At 48.2% G+C, this 22977-nt stretch overlaps 1 pseudogene across 1 annotated transcript in view; it reads right to left on the bottom strand.

Moving 5' to 3' along the window:
* The window catches only part of LOC311107235 (eukaryotic translation initiation factor 3 subunit H-like), a 160276-nt pseudogene extending 138762 nt beyond the window's left edge, over positions 1 to 21514 (bottom strand). The window contains exons 1-3 of the transcript in view: positions 21472 to 21514; positions 21223 to 21269; positions 20817 to 20973 (exon numbers count right to left, since the gene is read on the bottom strand). The product of the transcript in view is annotated as a eukaryotic translation initiation factor 3 subunit H-like (transcript). The remainder of the gene's footprint in view (positions 1 to 20816; positions 20974 to 21222; positions 21270 to 21471) is intronic.
* Positions 21515 to 22977: the final 1463 nt, after the last annotated feature.

Genomic DNA, 22977 nt, shown 5'->3' with positions numbered 1-22977 from the left:
TGGCAGGGGAAACAGTGTTGCAGTAGTCTAGTGTGAGGGGATATGGCAGTAGTCTAGTGTGAGGGGTTATGTCTGGGGAAACGGTGTTGCAGTAGTCTAGTGTGAGGGGTTATGGCAGTAGTCTAGTGTGAGGGGTTATGTCAGGGGAAACAGTGTCGCAGTAGTCTAGTGTGAGGGGTTATGTCAAGGGAAACAGTGATGCAGGAGTCTAATGTGAGGGGTTATGTCAGGGGAAAGAGTGTTGCAGTAGTCTAGTGTGAGGGGTTATGACAGGGGAAACCGTGTTGCTGTAGTCTAGTGTGAGGGGTTATGGCAGGGGAAACAGTGTTGTATTAGTTTAGTGTGAGGGGTTATGTCAGGGGAAACAATGTTGCAGTAGTTAAGTGTGAGGGGTTATGTCAGGGAAAACAGTGTTGCAGTAGTCTAGTGTGAGGGGTTATGGCAGGGGAAATAGTGTTGCAGTAGTCTAGTGTGAGGGGTTATGTCAGGTGAAACAGTGTTGCAGTAGTCTAGTGTGAGGGGTTATGTCCGGGGAAACAGTGTTGCAGTAGTCTAGTGTGAGGGGTTATGTCTGGGGAAACAGTGTTGCAGAAGTCCAGTGTGAGGGGTTATGGCAGGGGAAACAGTTTTGCAGTAGTCTAGTGTGAGGTGTATTGGCAGTAATCTAGTGTGAGGGGTTATGGCAGTAGTCTAGTGTGAGGGGTTATGGCAGGGGAAACAGTGTTGCAGTAGTCTAGTGTGAGGGGTTATGTCAGGGGAAACAGTGTTGCAGTAGTCTAGTGTGAGAGGTTATGTCAGGGGAAACAGTGTTCCAGTAGTCTTTTGTGAGGGGTTATGGCAGGGGAAACAGTGTTGAAGTAGTTTAGTGTGAGGGGTTATGTCAGGGGAAACAGTGTTGCAGTAGTCAAGTGTGAGGGGTTATGTCAGGGGAAACAGTGTTGCAGTAGTCTAGTGTGAGGGGTTATGGCAGGGGAAACAGTGTTGCAGTAGTCTAAGGTGAGGGGTTATGTCAGGTGAAACAGTGTTGCAGTAGTCTAGTGTGAGGGGTTATGTCAAGGGAAACAGTTTTGCAGTAGTCTAGTGTGAGGGGTTATGGCAGGGGAAAGAGTTTTGCAGTAGTCTAGTGTGAGGGGTTATGGCAGGGGAAACATTGTTGCAGTAGTCTAGTGTGAGGGGTTATGTCTGGGGAAACGGTGTTGCAGTGGTCTATTGTGAGGGGTTATGGCAGTAGTCTAGTGTGAGGGGTTATGTCAGGGGAAACAGTGTTGCAGTAGTCAAGTGTGAGGGGTTATGTCAGGGAAAACAGTGTTGCAGTAGTCTAGTGTGAGGGGTTATGGCAGGGGAAATAGTGTTGCAGTAGTCTAGTGTGAGGGGTTATGGCAGGGGAAACAGTGTTGCATTAGTTTAGTGTGAGGGGTTATGTCAGGGGAAACAATGTTGCAGTAGTCAAGTGTGAGGGGTTATGTCAGGGAAAACAGTGTTGCAGTAGTCTAGTGTGAGGGGTTATGGCAGGGGAAATAGTGTTGCAGTAGTCTAGTGTGAGGGGTTATGGCAGGGGAAACAGTGTTGCAGTAGTCTAGTGTGAGGGGTTATGTCCGGGGAAACAGTGTTGCAGTAGTCTAGTGTGAGGGGTTATGTCTGGGGAAATGGTGCTGCAGAAGTCCAGTGTGAGGGGTTATGTCAGGGGAAACAGTGTTGCAGTAGTCTAGTGTGAGGGGTTATGGCAGGGGAAACAGTGTTGCAGTAGTCTAAGGTGAGGGGTTATGTCAGGTGAAACAGTGTTGCAGTAGTCTAGTGTGAGGGGTTATGTCAGGGGAAACAGTGATGCAGGAGTCTAATGTGAGGGGTTATGTCAGGGGAAACAGTTTTGCAGTAGTCTAGTGTGAGGGGTTATGGCAGGGGAAAGAGTTTTGCAGTAGTCTAGTGTGAGGGGTTATGGCAGGGGAAACATTGTTGCAGTAGTCTAGTGTGAGGGGTTATGTCAGGGGAAACAGTGATGCAGGAGTCTAATGTGAGGGGTTATGTCAAGGGAAACAGTTTTGCAGTAGTCTAGTGTGAGGGGTTATGGCAGGGGAAAGAGTTTTGCAGTAGTCTAGTGTGAGGGGTTATGGCAGGGGAAACATTGTTGCAGTAGTCTAGTGTGAGGGGTTATGTCTGGGGAAACGGTGTTGCAGTGGTCTAGTGTGAGGGGTTATGGCAGTAGTCTAGTGTGAGGGGTTATGTCAGGGGAAACAGTGTTGCAGTAGTCTAGTGTGAGGGGTTATGGCAGGGGAAACAGTGTTGCAGTAGTCTACTGTGAGGGGTTATGACAGGGGAAACCGTGTTGCTGTAGTCTAGTGTGAAGGGTTATGGCAGGGGAAACAGTGTTTCAGTAGTCTAGTGTGACGGGTTGTGGCATGGGAAACAGTGTTGCGGTAGTCTAGTGTGTCTAGTGTTAGGGGTTATGGCAGGGGAAACAGTGTTGCAGTAGTCTAGTTTGAGGGGTTATGGCAGTAGTCTAGTGTGAGGGGTTATGTCTGGGGAAACGGTGTTGCAGTAGTCTAGTGTGAGGGGTTATGGCAGTAGTCTAGTGTGAGGGGTTATGTCAGGGAAAACAGTGTTGCAGTAGTCTAGTGTGAGGGGTTATGGCAGGGGAAACAGTGTTGCAGTAGTCTAGTGTGAGGGGTTATGTCAGGGGAAACAGTGTTGCAGTAGTCTAGTGTGAGGGGTTATGACAGGGGAAACCGTGTTGCTGTAGTCTAGTTTGAAGTGTTATGGCAGGGGAAACAGTGTTGAATTAGTTTAGTGTGAGGGGTTATGTCAGGGGAAACAATGTTGCAGTAGTCAAGTATGAGGGGTTATGTCAGGGAAAACAGTGTTGCAGTAGTCTAGTGTGAGGGGTTATGGCAGGGGAAACAGTGTTGCAGTAGTCTAATGTGAGGGGTTATGTCAGGGGAAACGGTGTTGCAGTAGTCTAGTGTGAGGGGTTATGGCAGTAGTCTAGTGTGAGGGGTTATGTCTGGGGAAACGGTGTTGCAGTAGTCTAGTGTGAGGAGTTATGGCAGTAGTCTAGTGTGAGGGGTTATGTCAGGGGAAACAGTGTTGCAGTAGTCTAGTGTGAGGGGTTATGGCAGGGGAAACAGTGTTGCAGTAGTCTAGTGTGAGGGGTTATGTCAGGGGAAACAGTGTTGCAGTAGTCTAGTGTGAGGGGTTATGACAGGGGTAACCGTGTTGCTGTAGTCTAGTGTGAGGGGTTATGGCAGGGGAAACAGTGTTGCATTAGTTTAGTGTGAGGGGTTATGTCAGGGGAAACAGTGTTGCAGTAGTCTAGTGTGAGGGGTTATGTCAGGTGAAACAGTGTTGCAGTAGTCTAGTGTGAGGGGTTATGTCAGGGGAAACAGTGATGCAGGAGTCTAATGTGAGGGGTTATGTCAGGGGAAACAGTTTTGAAGTAGTCTAGTGTGAGGGGTTATGGCAGGGGAAACATTGTTGCAGTAGTCTAGTGTGAGGGGTTATGTCTGGGGAAACGGTGTTGCAGTAGTCTAGTGTGAGGGGTTATGGCAGTAGTCTAGTGTGAGGGGTTATGTCAAGGGAAACAGTGATGCAGGAGTCTATTGTGAGGGGTTATGTCAGGGGAAACAGTGTTGCAGTACTCTAGTGTGAGGGGTTATGACAGGGGAAACTGTGTTGCTGTAGTCTAGTGTGAGGGGTTATGGCAGGGGAAACAGTGTTGCATTAGTTTAGTGTGAGGGGTTATGTCAGGGGAAACAATGTTGCAGTAGTCAAGTGTGAGGGGTTATGTCAGGGAAAACAGTGTTGCAGTAGTCTAGTGTGAGGGGTTATGGCAGGGGAAATAGTGTTGCAGTAGTCTAGTGTGAGGGGTTATGTCAGGTGAAACAGTGTTGCAGTAGTCTAGTGTGAGGGGTTATGTCCGGGGAAACAGTGTTGCAGTAGTCTAGTGTGAGGGGTTATGTCTGGGGAAATGGTGCTGCAGAAGTCCAGTGTGAGGGGTTATGGCAGGGGAAACAGTGTTGCAGTAGTCTAGTGTGAGGGGTTATGTCTGGGGAAACGGTGTTGCAGTGGTCTAGTGTGAGGGGTTATGGCAGTAGTCTAGTTTGAGGGGTTATGTCAGGGGAAACAGTGTTGCAGTAGTCTAGTGTGAGGGGTTATGGCAGGGGAAACAGTGTTGCAGTAGTCTACTGTGAGGGGTTATGTCAGGGGAAACAGTGTTGCAGTAGTCTAGTGTGAGGGGTTATGACAGGGGAAACCATGTTGCTGTAGTCTAGTGTGAAGGGTTATGGCAGGGGAAACAGTGCTTCAGTAGTCTAGTGTGAGGGGTTGTGGCATGGGAAACAGTGTTGCGGTAGTCTAGTGTGTCTAGTTTTAGGGGTTATGGCAGGGGAAACAGTGTTGCAGTAGTCTAGTGTGAGGGGTTATGGCAGTAGTCTAGTGTGAGGGGTTATGTCTGGGGAAACGGTGTTGCAGTAGTCTAGTGTGAGGGGTTATGGCAGTAGTCTAGTGTGAGGGGTTATGTCAGGGGAAACAGTGTTGCAGTAGTCTAGTGTGAGGGGTTATGGCAGGGGAAACAGTGTTGCAGTAGTCTAGTGTGAGGGGTTATGTCAGGGGAAACATTGTTGCAGTAGTCTAGTGTGAGGGGTTATGACAGGGGAAACCGTGTTGCTGTAGTCTAGCGTAAGGGGTTATGGCAGGGGAAACAGTGTTGAATTAGTTTAGTGTGAGGGGTTATGTCAGGGGAAACGGTGTTGCAGTAGTCTAGTGTGAGGGGTTATGGCAGTAGTCTAGTGTGAGGGGTTATGTCTGGGGAAACGGTTTTGCAGTAGTCTAGTTTGAGGAGTTATGGCAGTAGTCTAGTGAGAGGGGTTATGTCAGGGGAAACAGTGTTGCAGTAGTCTAGTGTGAGGGGTTATGGCAGGGGAAACAGTGTTGCAGTAGTCTAGTGTGAGGGGTTATGTCAGGGGAAACAGTGTTGCAGTAGTCTAGTGTGAGGGGTTATGACCGGGGAAACAGTGTTGCAGTAGTCTAGTGTGAGGGGTTATGTCTGGGGAAATGGTGCTGCAGAAGTCCAGTGTGAGGGGTTATGTCAGGGGAAACAGTGTTGCAGTAGTCAAGTGTGAGGGGTTATGTCAGGGAAAACAGTGTTGCAGTAGTCTAGTGTGAGGGGTTATGGCAGGGGAAACAGTGTTGCAGTAGTCTAATGTGAGGGGTTATGTCAGGGGAAACGGTGTTGCAGTAGTCTAGTGTGAGGGGTTATGGCAGTAGTCTAGTGTGAGGGGTTATGTCTGGGGAAACGGTTTTGCAGTAGTCTAGTTTGAGGAGTTATGGCAGTAGTCTAGTGTGAGGGGTTATGTCAGGGGAAACAGTGTTGCAGTAGTCTAGTGTGAGGGGTTATGGCAGGGGAAACAGTGTTGCAGTAGTCTAGTGTGAGGGGTTATGTCAGGGGAAACAGTGTTGCAGTAGTCTAGTGTGAGGGGTTATGACCGGGGAAACAGTGTTGCAGTAGTCTAGTGTGAGGGGTTATGTCTGGGGAAATGGTGCTGCAGAAGTCCAGTGTGAGGGGTTATGTCAGGGGAAACAGTGTTGCAGTAGTCTAGTGTGAGGGGTTATGGCAGGGGAAACAGTGTTGCAGTAGTCTAAGGTGAGGGGTTATGTCAGGTGAAACAGTGTTGCAGTAGTCTAGTGTGAGGGGTTATGTCAGGGGAAACAGTGATGCAGGAGTCTAATGTGAGGGGTTATGTCAGGGGAAACAGTTTTGCAGTAGTCTAGTGTGAGGGGTTATAGCAGGGGAAAGAGTTTTGCAGTAGTCTAGTGTGAGGGGTTATGGCAGGGGAAACATTGTTGCAGTAGTCTAGTGTGAGGGGTTATGTCTGGGGAAACGGTGTTGCAGTGGTCTAGTGTGAGGGGTTATGGCAGTAGTCTAGTGTGAGGGGTTATGTCAGGGGAAACAGTGTTGCAGTAGTCTAGTGTGAGGGGTTATTGCAGGGGTAACAGTGTTGCAGTAGTCTACTGTGAGGGGTTATGTCAGGGGAAACAGTGTTGCAGTAGTCTAGTGTGAGAGGTTATGACAGGGGAAACCGTGTTGCTGTAGTCTAGTGTGAAGGGTTATGGTAGGGGAAACAGTGTTTCAGTAGTCTAGTGTGAGGGGTTGTGGCATGGGAAACAGTGTTGCGGTAGTCTAGTGTGTCTAGTGTTAGGAGTTATGGCAGGGGAAACAGTGTTGCAGTAGTCTAGTGTGAGGGGTTATGGCAGTAGTCTAGTGTGAGGGGTTATGTCTGGGGAAACGGTGTTGCAGTAGTCTAGTGTGAGGGGTTATGGCAGTAGTCTAGTGTGAGGGGTTATGTCAGGGGAAACAGTGTTGCAGTAGTCTAGTGTGAGGGGTTATGTCAGGGGAAACAGTGTTGCAGTAGTCTAGTGTGAGGGGTTATGTCAGGGGAAACAGTGTTGCAGTAGTCTAGTGTGAGGGGTTATGACAGGGGAAACCGTGTTGCTGTAGTCTAGCGTGAGGGGTTATGGCAGGGGAAACAGTGTTGAATTAGTTTAGTGTGAGTGGTTATGTCAGGGGAAACAATGTTGCAGTAGTCAAGTGTGAGGGGTTATGTCAGGGAAAACAGTGTTGCAGTAGTCTAGTGTGAGGGGTTATGGCAGGGGAAACAGTGTTGCAGTAGTCTAATGTGAGGGGTTATGTCAGGGGAAACGGTGTTGCAGTAGTCTAGTGTGAGGGGTTATGGCAGTAGTCTAGTGTGAGGGGTTATGTCTGGGGAAACGGTGTTGCAGTAGTCTAGTGTGAGGGGTTATGGCAGTAGTCTAGTGTGAGGGGTTATGTCAGGGGAAACAGTGTTGCAGTAGTCTAGTGTGAGGGGTTATGGCAGGGGAAACAGTGTTGCAGTAGTCTAGTGTGAGGGGTTATGTCAGGGGAAACAGTGTTGCAGTAGTCTAGTGTGAGGGGTTATGACAGGGGAAACCGTGTTGCTGTAGTCTAGCGTAAGGGGTTATGGCAGGGGAAACAGTGTTGAATTAGTTTAGTGTGAGGGGTTATGTCAGGGGAAACGGTGTTGCAGTAGTCTAGTGTGAGGGGTTATGGCAGTAGTCTAGTGTGAGGGGTTATGTCTGGGGAAACGGTTTTGCAGTAGTCTAGTTTGAGGAGTTATGGCAGTAGTCTAGTGAGAGGGGTTATGTCAGGGGAAACAGTGTTGCAGTAGTCTAGTGTGAGGGGTTATGGCAGGGGAAACAGTGTTGCAGTAGTCTAGTGTGAGGGGTTATGTCAGGGGAAACAGTGTTGCAGTAGTCTAGTGTGAGGGGTTATGACCGGGGAAACAGTGTTGCAGTAGTCTAGTGTGAGGGGTTATGTCTGGGGAAATGGTGCTGCAGAAGTCCAGTGTGAGGGGTTATGTCAGGGGAAACAGTGTTGCAGTAGTCAAGTGTGAGGGGTTATGTCAGGGAAAACAGTGTTGCAGTAGTCTAGTGTGAGGGGTTATGGCAGGGGAAACAGTGTTGCAGTAGTCTAATGTGAGGGGTTATGTCAGGGGAAACGGTGTTGCAGTAGTCTAGTGTGAGGGGTTATGGCAGTAGTCTAGTGTGAGGGGTTATGTCTGGGGAAACGGTTTTGCAGTAGTCTAGTTTGAGGAGTTATGGCAGTAGTCTAGTGTGAGGGGTTATGTCAGGGGAAACAGTGTTGCAGTAGTCTAGTGTGAGGGGTTATGGCAGGGGAAACAGTGTTGCAGTAGTCTAGTGTGAGGGGTTATGTCAGGGGAAACAGTGTTGCAGTAGTCTAGTGTGAGGGGTTATGACCGGGGAAACAGTGTTGCAGTAGTCTAGTGTGAGGGGTTATGTCTGGGGAAATGGTGCTGCAGAAGTCCAGTGTGAGGGGTTATGTCAGGGGAAACAGTGTTGCAGTAGTCTAGTGTGAGGGGTTATGGCAGGGGAAACAGTGTTGCAGTAGTCTAAGGTGAGGGGTTATGTCAGGTGAAACAGTGTTGCAGTAGTCTAGTGTGAGGGGTTATGTCAGGGGAAACAGTGATGCAGGAGTCTAATGTGAGGGGTTATGTCAGGGGAAACAGTTTTGCAGTAGTCTAGTGTGAGGGGTTATAGCAGGGGAAAGAGTTTTGCAGTAGTCTAGTGTGAGGGGTTATGGCAGGGGAAACATTGTTGCAGTAGTCTAGTGTGAGGGGTTATGTCTGGGGAAACGGTGTTGCAGTGGTCTAGTGTGAGGGGTTATGGCAGTAGTCTAGTGTGAGGGGTTATGTCAGGGGAAACAGTGTTGCAGTAGTCTAGTGTGAGGGGTTATTGCAGGGGTAACAGTGTTGCAGTAGTCTACTGTGAGGGGTTATGTCAGGGGAAACAGTGTTGCAGTAGTCTAGTGTGAGGGGTTATGACAGGGGAAACCGTGTTGCTGTAGTCTAGTGTGAAGGGTTATGGTAGGGGAAACAGTGTTTCAGTAGACTAGTGTGAGGGGTTGTGGCATGGGAAACAGTGTTGTGGTAGTCTAGTGTGAGGGGTTATGGCAGTAGTCTAGTGTGAGGGGTTATGTCTGGGGAAACGGTGTTGCAGTAGTCTAGTGTGAGGGGTTATGGCAGTAGTCTAGTGTGAGGGGTTATGTCAGGGGAAACAGTGTTGCAGTAGTCTAGTGTGAAGGGTTATGGTAGGGGAAACAGTGTTTCAGTAGTCTAGTGTTAGGAGTTATGGCAGGGGAAACAGTGTTGCAGTAGTCTAGTGTGAGGGGTTATGGCAGTAGTCTAGTGTGAGGGGTTATGTCTGGGGAAACGGTGTTGCAGTAGTCTAGTGTGAGGGGTTATGGCAGTAGTCTAGTGTGAGGGGTTATGTCAGGGGAAACAGTGTTGCAGTAGTCTAGTGTGAGGGGTTATGTCAGGGGAAACAGTGTTGCAGTAGTCTAGTGTGAGGGGTTATGTCAGGGGAAACAGTGTTGCAGTAGTCTAGTGTGAGGGGTTATGACAGGGGAAACCGTGTTGCTGTAGTCTAGCGTGAGGGGTTATGGCAGGGGAAACAGTGTTGAATTAGTTTAGTGTGAGTGGTTATGTCAGGGGAAACAATGTTGCAGTAGTCAAGTGTGAGGGGTTATGTCAGGGAAAACAGTGTTGCAGTAGTCTAGTGTGAGGGGTTATGGCAGGGGAAACAGTGTTGCAGTAGTCTAATGTGAGGGGTTATGTCAGGGGAAACGGTGTTGCAGTAGTCTAGTGTGAGGGGTTATGGCAGTAGTCTAGTGTGAGGGGTTATGTCTGGGGAAACGGTTTTGCAGTAGTCTAGTTTGAGGAGTTATGGCAGTAGTCTAGTGTGAGGGGTTATGTCAGGGGAAACAGTGTTGCAGTAGTCTAGTGTGAGGGGTTATGGCAGGGGAAACAGTGTTGCAGTAGTCTAGTGTGAGGGGTTATGTCAGCGGAAACAGTGTTGCAGTAGTCTAGTGTGAGGGGTTATGACAGGGGAAACCGTGTTGCTGTAGTCTAGTGTGAGGGGTTATGTCAGGGGAAACAGTGTCAAAGTAGTCTAGTGTGAAGGGTTATGGCAGGGGAAACGGTGTTGCAGTAGTCTAGTGTGAGGGGTTATGGCAGTAGTCTAGTGTGAGGGGTTATGTCTGGGGAAACGGTTTTGCAGTAGTCTAGTTTGAGGAGTTATGGCAGTAGTCTAGTGAGAGGGGTTATGTCAGGGGAAACAGTGTTGCAGTAGTCTAGTGTGAGGGGTTATGGCAGGGGAAACAGTGTTGCAGTAGTCTAGTGTGAGGGGTTATGTCAGGGGAAACAGTGTTGCAGTAGTCTAGTGTGAGGGGTTATGACCGGGGAAACAGTGTTGCAGTAGTCTAGTGTGAGGGGTTATGTCTGGGGAAATGGTGCTGCAGAAGTCCAGTGTGAGGGGTTATGTCAGGGGAAACAGTGTTGCAGTAGTCAAGTGTGAGGGGTTATGTCAGGGAAAACAGTGTTGCAGTAGTCTAGTGTGAGGGGTTATGGCAGGGGAAACAGTGTTGCAGTAGTCTAATGTGAGGGGTTATGTCAGGGGAAACGGTGTTGCAGTAGTCTAGTGTGAGGGGTTATGGCAGTAGTCTAGTGTGAGGGGTTATGTCTGGGGAAACGATTTTGCAGTAGTCTAGTTTGAGGAGTTATGGCAGTAGTCTAGTGTGAGGGGTTATGTCAGGGGAAACAGTGTTGCAGTAGTCTAGTGTGAGGGGTTATGGCAGGGGAAACAGTGTTGCAGTAGTCTAGTGTGAGGGGTTATGTCAGGGGAAACAGTGTTGCAGTAGACTAGTGTGAGGGGTTATGACCGGGGAAACAGTGTTGCAGTAGTCTAGTGTGAGGGGTTATGTCTGGGGAAATGGTGCTGCAGAAGTCCAGTGTGAGGGGTTATGTCAGGGGAAACAGTGTTGCAGTAGTCTAGTGTGAGGGGTTATGGCAGGGGAAACAGTGTTGCAGTAGTCTAAGGTGAGGGGTTATGTCAGGTGAAACAGTGTTGCAGTAGTCTAGTGTGAGGGGTTATGTCAGGGGAAACAGTGATGCAGGAGTCTAATGTGAGGGGTTATGTCAGGGGAAACAGTTTTGCAGTAGTCTAGTGTGAGGGGTTATAGCAGGGGAAAGAGTTTTGCAGTAGTCTAGTGTGAGGGGTTATGGCAGGGGAAACATTGTTGCAGTAGTCTAGTGTGAGGGGTTATGTCTGGGGAAACGGTGTTGCAGTGGTCTAGTGTGAGGGGTTATGGCAGTAGTCTAGTGTGAGGGGTTATGTCAGGGGAAACAGTGTTGCAGTAGTCTAGTGTGAGGGGTTATTGCAGGGGTAACAGTGTTGCAGTAGTCTACTGTGAGGGGTTATGTCAGGGGAAACAGTGTTGCAGTAGTCTAGTGTGAGGGGTTATGACAGGGGAAACCGTGTTGCTGTAGTCTAGTGTGAAGGGTTATGGTAGGGGAAACAGTGTTTCAGTAGTCTAGTGTGAGGGGTTGTGGCATGGGAAACAGTGTTGCGGTAGTCTAGTGTGAGGGGTTATGGCAGTAGTCTAGTGTGAGGGGTTATGTCTGGGGAAACGGTGTTGCAGTAGTCTAGTGTGAGGGGTTATGGCAGTAGTCTAGTGTGAGGGGTTATGTCAGGGGAAACAGTGTTGCAGTAGTCTAGTGTGAAGGGTTATGGTAGGGGAAACAGTGTTTCAGTAGTCTAGTGTTAGGAGTTATGGCAGGGGAAACAGTGTTGCAGTAGTCTAGTGTGAGGGGTTATGGCAGTAGTCTAGTGTGAGGGGTTATGTCTGGGGAAACGGTGTTGCAGTAGTCTAGTGTGAGGGGTTATGGCAGTAGTCTAGTGTGAGGGGTTATGTCAGGGGAAACAGTGTTGCAGTAGTCTAGTGTGAGGGGTTTTGTCAGGGGAAACAGTGTTGCAGTAGTCTAGTGTGAGGGGTTATGTCAGGGGAAACAGTGTTGCAGTAGTCTAGTGTGAGGGGTTATGACAGGGGAAACCGTGTTGCTGTAGTCTAGCGTGAGGGGTTATGGCAGGGGAAACAGTGTTGAATTAGTTTAGTGTGAGTGGTTATGTCAGGGGAAACAATGTTGCAGTAGTCAAGTGTGAGGGGTTATGTCAGGGAAAACAGTGTTGCAGTAGTCTAGTGTGAGGGGTTATGGCAGGGGAAACAGTGTTGCAGTAGTCTAATGTGAGGGGTTATGTCAGGGGAAACGGTGTTGCAGTAGTCTAGTGTGAGGGGTTATGGCAGTAGTCTAGTGTGAGGGGTTATGTCTGGGGAAACGGTTTTGCAGTAGTCTAGTTTGAGGAGTTATGGCAGTAGTCTAGTGTGAGGGGTTATGTCAGGGGAAACAGTGTTGCAGTAGTCTAGTGTGAGGGGTTATGGCAGGGGAAACAGTGTTGCAGTAGTCTAGTGTGAGGGGTTATGTCAGCGGAAACAGTGTTGCAGTAGTCTAGTGTGAGGGGTTATGACAGGGGAAACCGTGTTGCTGTAGTCTAGTGTGAGGGGTTATGTCAGGGGAAACAGTGTCAAAGTAGTCTAGTGTGAAGGGTTATGGCAGTAGTCTATTGTGAGGGGTTATGGCAGGGGAAACAGTGTTGCAGTAGTCTAGTGTGGGGTTATGGCAGTAGTCTAGTGTGAGGGGTTATGGCAGTAGTCTAGTGTGAGGGGTTATGGCAGGGGAAACAGTGTTGCAGTAGTCTAGTGTGAGGGGTTATGACAAGGGAAACAGTGTTGCAGTAGTCTAGTGTGAGAGGTTATGTCAGGGGAAACGGTGTTCCAGTAGTCTAGTGTGAGGGGTTATGGCAGGGGAAACAGTGTTGCAGTAGTGTAGTGTGAGGGGTTATGTCAGGGGAAACAGTGTTGCAGTAGTCTAGTGTGAGGGGTTATGGCAGGGGAAACAATTTTGCAGTAGTCTAGTGTGAGGGGTTATGTCAAGGGAAACAGTGTTGCAGTAGTCTAGTGTGAGGGGTTATGGCAGGGGAAACAGTAATGCAGTAGTCTAGTGTGAGGGGTTATGTCAGCGGAAACAGTGTTGCAGTAGTCTAGTGTGAGGGGTTATGACAGGGGAAACCGTGTTGCTGTAGTCTAGTGTGAGGGGTTATGGCAGGGGAAACAGTGTTGCATTAGTTTAGTGTGAGGGGTTATGTCAGGTGAAACAGTGTTGCAGTAGTCTAGTGTGAGGGGTTATGTCAGGGGAAACAGTGATGCAGGAGTCTAATGTGAGGGGTTATGTCAGGGGAAACAGTTTTGCAGTAGTCTAGTGTGAGGGGTTATGTCAGGGGAAACAGTGTTGCAGTAGTCTAGTGTGAGGGGTTATGTCAGGTGAAACAGTGTTGCAGTAGTCTAGTGTGAGGGGTTATGTCAGGGGAAACAGTGATGCAGGAGTCTAATGTGAGGGGTTATGTCAGGGGAAACAGTTTTGCAGTAGTCTAGTGTGAGGGGTTATGGCAGTAGTCTAGTGTGAGGGGTTATGGCAGGGGAAACAGTGTTGCAGTAGTCTAGTGTGAGTGGTTATGTCAGGGGAAACAATGCTGCAGTAGTCTAGTGTGATAGGTTATGTCAGGGGAAACAGTAATGCAGTAGTCTAGTGTGAGGGGTTATGTCAGGGGAAACAGTTTTGCAGTAGTCTAGTGTGAGGGGTTATGGCAGGGGAAACATTGTTGCAGTAGTCTAGTGTGAGGGGTTATGTCTGGGGAAACGGTGTTGCAGTAGTCTAGTGTGAGGGGTTATGGCAGTAGTCTAGTGTGAGGGGTTATGGCAGGGGAAACAGTGTTGCAGTAGTCTAGTGTGAGTGGTTATGTCAGGGGAAACAATGCTGCAGTAGTCTAGTGTGATAGGTTATGTCAGGGGAAACAGTAATGCAGTAGTCTAATTTGAGGGGTTATGTCAGGGGAAACAGTGTAAAAGTAGTCTAGTGTGAAGGGTTATGGCAGTAGTCTATTGTGAGGGGTTATGGCAGGGGAAACAGTGTTGCAGTAGTCTAGTGTGGGGTTATGGCAGTAGTCTAGTGTGAGGGGTTATGGCAGTAGTCTAGTGTGAGGGGTTATGGCAGGGGAAACAGTGTTCCAGTAGTCTAAGGTGAGGGGTTATGTCAAGGGAAACAGTGTTGCAGTAGTCTAATGTGAGGGGTTATGGCAGGGGAAACAATTTTGCAGTAGTCTAGTGTGAGGGGTTATGTCAGGGGAAACAGTGTTGCAGTAGTGTAGTGTGAGGGGTTATGTCAGGGGAAACAGTAATGCAGTAGTCTAGTGTGAGGGGTTATGTCAGGGGAAACAGTGTTGCTGTAGTCTAGTGTGAGGGGTTATGTCAGGGGAAACCGTGTTGATGTAGTCTAGTGTGAGGGGATATGGCAGGGGAAACAGTGTTGCAGTAGTCTAGTATGAGGGGTTATGTCAGGGGAAACAGTGTTCCAGTAATGTAGTTTGAGGGGTTATGGCAGTGGAAACAGTGTTGCAGTAATCTAGTGTGAGGGGTTATGGCAGTAGTCTAGTGTGAGGGGAAATGGCAGGGAAAACAATGTTGCAGTAGTCTAGTGTGAGGGATTATGGAAGGGGAAACAGTATTGAAGTAGTCTAGTGTGAGGAGTTTTGGCAGGGTTAAACATTGTTGCAGTAGTCTAGTGTGAGGGGTTATGTCTGGGGAAACGGTGTTGCAGTAGTCTAGTGTGAGGGGTTATGGCAGTAGTCTAGTGTGAGGGGTTATGTCAGGGGAAACAGTGTTGCAGTAGTCTAGTGTGAGGGGTTATGGCAGGGGAAACAGTGTTGCAGTAGTCTAGTGTGAGTGGTTATGTCAGGGGAAACAATGCTGCAGTAGTCTAGTGTGATAGGTTATGTCAGGGGAAACAGTAATGCAGTAGTCTAATTTGAGGGGTTATGTCAGGGGAAACAGTGTAAAAGTAGTCTAGTGTGAAGGGTTATGGCAGTAGTCTATTGTGAGGGGTTATGGCAGGGGAAACAGTGTTGCAGTAGTCTAGTGTGGGGTTATGGCAGTAGTCTAGTGTGAGGGGTTATGGCAGTAGTCTAGTGTGAGGGGTTATGGCAGGGGAAACAGTGTTGCAGTAGTCTAAGGTGAGGGGTTATGTCAAGGGAAACAGTGTTGCAGTAGTCTAATGTGAGGGGTTATGGCAGGGGAAACAATTTTGCAGTAGTCTAGTGTGAGGGGTTATGTCAGGGGAAACAGTGTTGCAGTAGTGTAGTGTGAGGGGTTATGTCAGGGGAAACAGTAATGCAGTAGTCTAGTGTGAGGGGTTATGTCAGGGGAAACAGTGTTGCTGTAGTCTAGTGTGAGGGGTTATGTCAGGGGAAACCATGTTGATGTAGTCTAGTGTGAGGGGATATGGCAGGGGAAACAGTGTTGCAGTAGTCTAGTGTGAGGGGTTATGTCAGGGGAAACAGTGTTCCAGTAATGTAGTTTGAGGGGTTATGGCAGTGGAAACAGTGTTGCAGTAATCTAGTGTGAGGGGTTATGGCAGTAGTCTAGTGTGAGGGGAAATGGCAGGGAAAACAATGTTGCAGTAGTCTAGTGTGAGGGATTATGGAAGGGGAAACAGTATTGAAGTAGTCTAGTGTGAGGAGTTTTGGCAGGGTTAAACATTGTTGCAGTAGTCTAGTGTGAGGGGTTATGTCTGGGGAAACGGTGTTGCAGTAGTCTAGTGTGAGGGGTTATGGCAGTAGTCTAGTGTGAGGGGTTATGTCAGGGGAAACAGTGTTGCAGTAGTCTAGTGTGAGGGGTTATGGCAGGGGAAACAGTGTTGCAGTAGTCTACTGTGAGGGGTTATGTCAGGGGAAACGGTGTTGCAGTAGTCTAGTGTGAGGGGTTATGTCAGGGGAAACCGTGTTGATGTAGTCTAGTGTGAGGGGATATGGCAGGGGAAACAGTGTTGCAGTAGTCTAGTGTGAGGGGTTATGTCAGGGGAAACAGTGTTCCAGTAATGTAGTTTGAGGGGTTATGGCAGTGGAAACAGTGTTGCAGTAATCTAGTGTGAGGGGTTATGGCAGTAGTCTAGTGTGAGGGGAAATGGCAGGGAAAACAATGTTGCAGTAGTCTAGTGTGAGGGATTATGGAAGGGGAAACAGTATTGAAGTAGTCTAGTGTGAGGAGTTTTGGCAGGGTTAAACATTGTTGCAGTAGTCTAGTGTGAGGGGTTATGTCTGGGGAAACGGTGTTGCAGTAGTCTAGTGTGAGGGGTTATGGCAGTAGTCTAGTGTGAGGGGTTATGTCAGGGGTAACAGTGTTGCAGTAGTCTAGTGTGAGGGGTTATGGCAGGGGAAACAGTGTTGCAGTAGTCTACTGTGAGGGGTTATGTCAGGGGAAACGGTGTTGCAGTAGTCTAGTGTGAGGGGTTATGTCAGGGGATACAGTGTAGCAGTAGTCTAGTGTGAAAGGTTATGGCAGTAGTCTAGTGTGAGGGGTTATGGCAGGGGAAACAGTGTTGCAGTAGTCTAGTGTGAGGGGTTATGGCAGTAGTCTAGTGTGAGGGGTTATGTCTGGGGAAACGGTGTTGCAGTAGTCTAGTGTGAGTGGTTATGGCAGTAGTCTAGTGTGAGGGGTTATGTCAGGGGAAACAGTGTTGCAGTAGTCTAGTGTGAGGGGTTATGTCAAGGGAAACAGTGATGCAGGAGTCTAATGTGAGGGGTTATGTCAGGGGAAACAGTGTTGCATTAGTCTAGTGTGAGGGGTTATGACAGGGGAAACCGTGTTGCTGTAGTCTAGTGTGAGGGGTTATGGCAGGGGAAATAGTGTTGCAGTAGTCTAGTGTGAGGGGTTATGGCAGGGGAAATAGTGTTGCAGTAGTCTAGTGTGAGGGGTTATGTCAGGTGAAACAGTGTTGCAGTAGTCTAGTGTGAGGGGTTATGTCAGGGGAAACAGTGATGCAGGAGTCTAATGTGAGGGGTTATGTCATGGGAAACAGTTTTGCAGTAGTCTAGTGTGAGGGGTTATGGCAGTAGTCTAGTGTGAGGGGTTATGTCAGGTGAAACAGTGTTGCAGTAGTCTAGTGTGAGGGGTTATGTCAGGGGAAACAGTGATGCAGGAGTCTAATGTGAGGGGTTATGTCATGGGAAACAGTTTTGCAGTAGTCTAGTGTGAGGGGTTATGGCAGGGGAAACATTGTTGCAGTAGTCTAGTGTGAGGGGTTATGTATGGGGAAACGGTGTTGCAGTAGTCTAGTGTGAGGGGTTATGGCAGTAGTCTAGTGTGAGGGGTTATGTCAGTGGAAACAGTGTTGCAGTAGTCTAGTGTGAGGGGTTATGGCAGGGGAAACAGTTTTGCAGTAGTCTACTGTGAGGGGTTATGTCAGGGGAAACGGTGTTGCAGTAGTCTAGTGTGAGGGGTTATGGCAGTAGTCTAGTGTGAGGGGTTATGGCAATAGTCTAGTGTGAAGTGTTATAGCAGTTGTCTAGTGTGAGGGGTTATGTCTGGGGAAACGGTGTTGCAGTAGTCTAGTGTGAGGGGTTATGGCAGGGGAAACAGTGTTGCAGTAGTCTAGTGTGAGGGGTTATGACAGGGGAAACAGTGTTGCATTAGTTTAGTGTGAGGGGTTATGTCAGGGGAAACCATGTTGCAGTAGTCAAGTGTGAGGGGTTAGGTCAGGGAAAACAGTGTTGCAGTAGTCTAGTGTGAGTTGTTATGGCAGGGGAAACAGTGTTGCAGTAGTCTAGTGTGAGGTGTTATGGCAGTTGTCTAGTGTGAGGGGTTATGTCTGGGAAAACGGTGTTGCAGTAGTCTAATGTGAGGGGTTATGGCAGTAGTCTAGTGTGAGGGGTTATGTCAGGGGAAACAGTGTTGCAGTAGTCTAGTGTGAGGGGTTATGGCAGGGGAAACAGTGTTGCAGTAGTCTAGTGTGAGGGGTTATGGCAGGGGAAACAGTGTTGCAGTAGTCTACTGTGAGGGGTTATGTCAGGGGAAACAGTGTTGCAGTAGTCTAGTGTGAGCGGTTATGACAGGGGAAATAGTGTTGCAGTAGTCTAGCGTGAGGGGTTGTGGCATGGGAAACAGTTTTGCGGTAGTCTAGTGTGTCTAGTGTGAGGGGTTATGGCAGGGGAAACAGTGTTGCAGTAGTCTAGTGTGAGCGGTTATGACAGGGGAAATAGTGTTGCAGTAGTCTAGCGTGAGGGGTTGTGGCATGGGAAACAGTTTTGCGGTAGTCTAGTGTGTCTAGTGTGAGGGGTTATGTCTGGGGAAACGGTGTTGCAGTAGTCTAGTGTGAGGGGTTATGGCAGGGGACACAGTGTTGCAGTAGTCTAGTGTGAGGGGTTATGTCAAGGGAAACAGTGTTGCAATAGTCTAGTGTGAGGGGTGATGACAGGGGAAACAGTGTTGCATTAGTTTAGTGTGAGGGGTTATGTCAGGGTAAACAATGTTGCAGTAGTCAAGTGTGGGGGGTTATGTCAGGGAAAACAGTGTTGCAGTAGTCTAGTGTGAGTTGTTATGGCAGGGGAAACAGTGTTGCAGTAGTCTACTGTGAGGGGTTATGTCAGGGGAAACAGTGTTGCAGAAGTCTAGTGTGAGCGGTTATGACAGGGGAAACAGTGTTGCAGTAGTCTAGTGTGAGGGGTTGTGGCATGGGAAACAGTGTTGCGGTAGTCTAGTGTGTCTAGTGTGAGGGGTTATGGCAGGGGAAACAGTGTTGCAGTAGTCTAGTGTGAGGTGTTATGGCAGTTGTCTAGTGTGAGGGGTTATGTCTGGGGAAACGGTGTTGCAGTAGTCTAATGTGAGGAGTTATGGCAGTAGTCTAGTGTGAGGGGTTATGTCAGGGGAAAGAGTGTTGCAGTAGTCTAGTGTGAGGGGTAATGGCAGGGGAAACAGTGTTGCAGTAGTCTGGTGTGAGGGGTTATGTCAGGGGAAACAGTGTTGCAGTAGTCTAGTGTGAGGGGCTATGGCAGTAGTCTAGTGTGAGGGGTTATGGCAGGGGAAACGGTGTTGCAGTAGTCTAGTGTGAGGGGTTATGTCAGGGGAAACAGTGTTGCAGTAGTCTAGTGTGAGTTGTTATGGCAGGGGAAACAGTGTTGCAGTAGTCTAGTGTGAGGTGTTATGGCAGTTGTCTAGTGTGAGGGGTTATGTCTGGGAAAACGGTGTTGCAGTAGTCTAATGTGAGGGGTTATGGCAGTAGTCTAGTGTGAGGGGTTATGTCAGGGGAAACAGTGTTGCAGTAGTCTAGTGTGAGGGGTTATGGCAGGGGAAACAGTGTTGCAGTAGTCTAGTGTGAGGGGTTATGGCAGGGGAAACAGTGTTGCAGTAGTCTACTGTGAGGGGTTATGTCAGGGGAAACAGTGTTGCAGTAGTCTAGTGTGAGCGGTTATGACAGGGGAAATAGTGTTGCAGTAGTCTAGCGTGAGGGGTTGTGGCATGGGAAACAGTTTTGCGGTAGTCTAGTGTGTCTAGTGTGAGGGGTTATGGCAGGGGAAACAGTGTTGCAGTAGTCTAGTGTGAGCGGTTATGACAGGGGAAATAGTGTTGCAGTAGTCTAGCGTGAGGGGTTGTGGCATGGGAAACAGTTTTGCGGTAGTCTAGTGTGTCTAGTGTGAGGGGTTATGTCTGGGGAAACGGTGTTGCAGTAGTCTAGTGTGAGGGGTTATGGCAGGGGACACAGTGTTGCAGTAGTCTAGTGTGAGGGGTTATGTCAAGGGAAACAGTGTTGCAATAGTCTAGTGTGAGGGGTGATGACAGGGGAAACAGTGTTGCATTAGTTTAGTGTGAGGGGTTATGTCAGGGTAAACAATGTTGCAGTAGTCAAGTGTGGGGGGTTATGTCAGGGAAAACAGTGTTGCAGTAGTCTAGTGTGAGTTGTTATGGCAGGGGAAACAGTGTTGCAGTAGTCTACTGTGAGGGGTTATGTCAGGGGAAACAGTGTTGCAGAAGTCTAGTGTGAGCGGTTATGACAGGGGAAACAGTGTTGCAGTAGTCTAGTGTGAGGGGTTGTGGCATGGGAAACAGTGTTGCGGTAGTCTAGTGTGTCTAGTGTGAGGGGTTATGGCAGGGGAAACAGTGTTGCAGTAGTCTAGTGTGAGGTGTTATGGCAGTTGTCTAGTGTGAGGGGTTATGTCTGGGGAAACGGTGTTGCAGTAGTCTAATGTGAGGAGTTATGGCAGTAGTCTAGTGTGAGGGGTTATGTCAGGGGAAAGAGTGTTGCAGTAGTCTAGTGTGAGGGGTAATGGCAGGGGAAACAGTGTTGCAGTAGTCTGGTGTGAGGGGTTATGTCAGGGGAAACAGTGTTGCAGTAGTCTAGTGTGAGGGGCTATGGCAGTAGTCTAGTGTGAGGGGTTATGGCAGGGGAAACGGTGTTGCAGTAGTTTAGTGTGAGGGGTTATGTCAGGGGAAACAGTGTTGCAGTAGTCTAGTGTGAGGGGTTATGGCAGGGGAAACGGTGTTGCAGTAGTCTAGTGTGAGGGGTTATGTCAGGGGAAACAGTGTTGCAGTAGTCTAGTGTGAGGGGTTATGGCAGTAGTCTAGTGTGAGGGGTTATGGCAGGGGAAACGGTGTTGCAGTAGTCTAGTGTGTGGTGCGGGAATAACGACAAGCAAACCTGGGGTTTTGTGTTCACATTGCCCTAAAAAAGGGAACCGGATCACGGAATTCAAGCAAACCGAACTCAGACCACCTCTCGAGATGGTTTCAGTTCAGTTTGCTTTGGGGGCTCTTTTGAGGGGTCGGAGTTCCTTTGGAGTGTTCACACTGCACACAAAAAATAAGCGAACCGCACTGAGTTCACAAAAATTGTCTGAAAGGACCAAGTATGAAAACACCTTAATAGTATGTCAAACTATTTGGTCTGTAGTGTACCAGTATGTCTTAGTGGAAGCATATTTAGCTAAGACGATATCAGAATATTGACACAGGGTTTCCCGGGGTCTGCTGCAGGGGAACTCCATAGGGGCCTTATTAACTAAGGGGAGTGGCAGAGACCAAATCCTACCAGATACCTCTGGATCACTGCTATACACTCACTAGTAGTCACTACCACACAGCCATTACTCCTTAGACAGCCCTACCAGATATCTCAGGGTCACTGTTCTACATTCACAACTACAGACATACCTTTAATTGACTCACTACCTTCAATACATCCTTACCCCGATACTAACGACCTTAAGCAACCTTTCATGCTTTGGTATTTCCCAGAATTCAGGACAGTAGCTTGTTAGTGAGAGCCACAATTGGAGACTTCTCCCTTCCTATAGTCAGACTACGCTGTCAGTCAGGTGAAGCAGCAGGGGCTCCGGTCAGAGGAATGCTCTCTGATGAGGTACTGACTGACACACAGACCTGACAGACAGGAGATATACTGAGAAACACTTGAACATTCAGAGCACACACACACTAAGAAGAGCAGTAGGTTACCAATTCAAAGCACAAACACGAGGTTTTCTAGACCATGTACCTTCATCAAAGTCAGCGTCGTCCTCGGTGTGTTGAGATAAGGGGAAACAGTTGGTGATCTCTAGCTGGTCCTCCACAACCAGGCCCAGTAGTACACCCTGAACCACCTGACTGCCCTGACCCTCCTCCTGGTAATGCCTGATCATCTTCAGGACCACCTGTAGAGGGGGGGGGGGGGGGGGTGTGAGATGATTTCAGAAAGGGCAAGACAAAGTATTTCTAAGAAACCAGCCACTGTAGTGGATTATTGGTCTTCACTGGACTCAGAGAATAATTCTGACTGTGCTGCTACAAACACAACATGGACACGTTATCCCCAGCCTTGCATGGCTTCTCTGGAAGATTTGGACAAAGAGCCAAATGAGAGATGCCCTTTTTGATGGAGTGACAGATTTCAGCTCTCATACTGAATCAGAGACACCATGGATGGATGACAGGGCAGAGGCCTGCTGCTCTGTTATTCCAGAGAGAACACACGGGGGATGCGGAAGATCAAGTGAAAAGTAAGGACAACAGTGTGAATGAACTAGAGTAACAAGCTGAAAACAACAAGTCAGGGAGTTTGTCATAAACCACATTGATGAGAACAGAAGCAGGTGAAGACCACTGCTGGAACAGAGGAGAGGAGAGGGTGTGGCACTATTCTCTATTTGTACCAGGGACCAATGGGGAGAAGGGAGGAGTCTGGGATGCAGCCATGGTGCCACTCCACACCGGTGCTTGATCACTAAAAACAACATCCACCCACAGGCCAGGGGGCAGGGCAGTTCTCAGAACAGTGTTAGTCTGAATAACAGGCCAGGGGGCGGGGCAGTCCTCAGAACAGTGTTAGTCTGAATAACAGGCCAGGGGGCAGGGCAGTCCTCAGAACATTGTTAGTCTGAATAACAGGCCAGGGGCAGTCCTCAGAACAGTGTTAGTCTGAATAACAGGCTCTGGCGCTCACAATCTGTCCAGGGAAAGAGGATGTATTTCCATATACCAGGCAACAAGTAAGCCTACTGTACATCACAGGACAATATGGGTAGAAGAATTACAGCTAAGTCCCTGACTGGGTCTGAAATGGCACCCTATTCACTATGTAGTACACTACTTATGACCAGTACTATATAGTGAATAGGGTGCCATTTCAGATGCACTCCCTGTCAGTCTGTCTAATAATAGCTGAAGTAGTGAACTGTCTGGAGTGTAGAGTAGGTCAGTGGTTCCCAAACTGTGGAGCGTAGTCACCTGGGGAGGGGCGCGGTGGCCGGGGAAGGCGTGCGGTCGACGGGGGAGGCGCGCGGTCAACCATAGATTTTGTTGTAATGTTTGAGTCACTCAGATATCACATGAACACACACACACACACACACACTGCAAAATATGTAGAATCGCAGGAAATTAGCTTCAAAATGGCAACAAAATAATATCTTCACCCAGTGGCAAAACGTATAGAATTGCAGGAAATACGTTTTAAAACTGTATAATGTGCTCTCCACCAACAAGAAGGGTGTGATCAGACATGGACAGTTATTGTGCCCATGTGGGGGTGGGGGGTATAAAATCACTTATTTTTGCCTAATTCCGTTTCCGCTGTCGAGTTTGTTTGTTTTTTACAATAAAATTGGATGTTCTACAGTGCCTTGCAAAACTATTCAGACATTGGATTTCTTCACATTGTGTGTTACAGAGCGGGATTCAAATAGATATAATTGTCATTTTTTGTCAATAATCAATATTTTTATAAATAAAACATTCATAACTAAAATAGACGTTGTGTAAGTATTCAGCCCCTTTGTTTAGGTAATTAAATTGCGCACCTAGCAAGAGGCTGTTGTTTAGGTAGGTTTTTATAGCGCATGTGATGTTAGAGTTTGCAAAACAAATACCCAATGGGCTGATGAAAATATTCATGATATCATTCTGCCAGGTAAGCATAGGCTACTTTGCAGTTAACATTTAATTGAGAAGGTTTTTGGGGAAGCCTTTACAACAACTACCAGAAGACTGTTTTCATTAGCATCATCGCTAAAGGCTACACAAAGTGGTAGACACGCACTGCACATACACAGAGGCATTCTCCCTGCCTCTTCAGAAAGTTGCAGGAAATACAAATCACTGATGCATTCTATTCATCTCTTCTGTTAAACTTGGGCAAATTAATTCATTTTCAATACATT

This window comes from Coregonus lavaretus (assembly GCF_964263955.1).
Source record: "Coregonus lavaretus genome assembly, chromosome: 3".
In the NCBI taxonomy this organism is placed as follows: domain Eukaryota; kingdom Metazoa; phylum Chordata; class Actinopteri; order Salmoniformes; family Salmonidae; genus Coregonus; species Coregonus lavaretus.
Note: the sequence above shows the minus strand (reverse complement) of the source record. Positions and strands in the feature narration are given on the sequence as shown.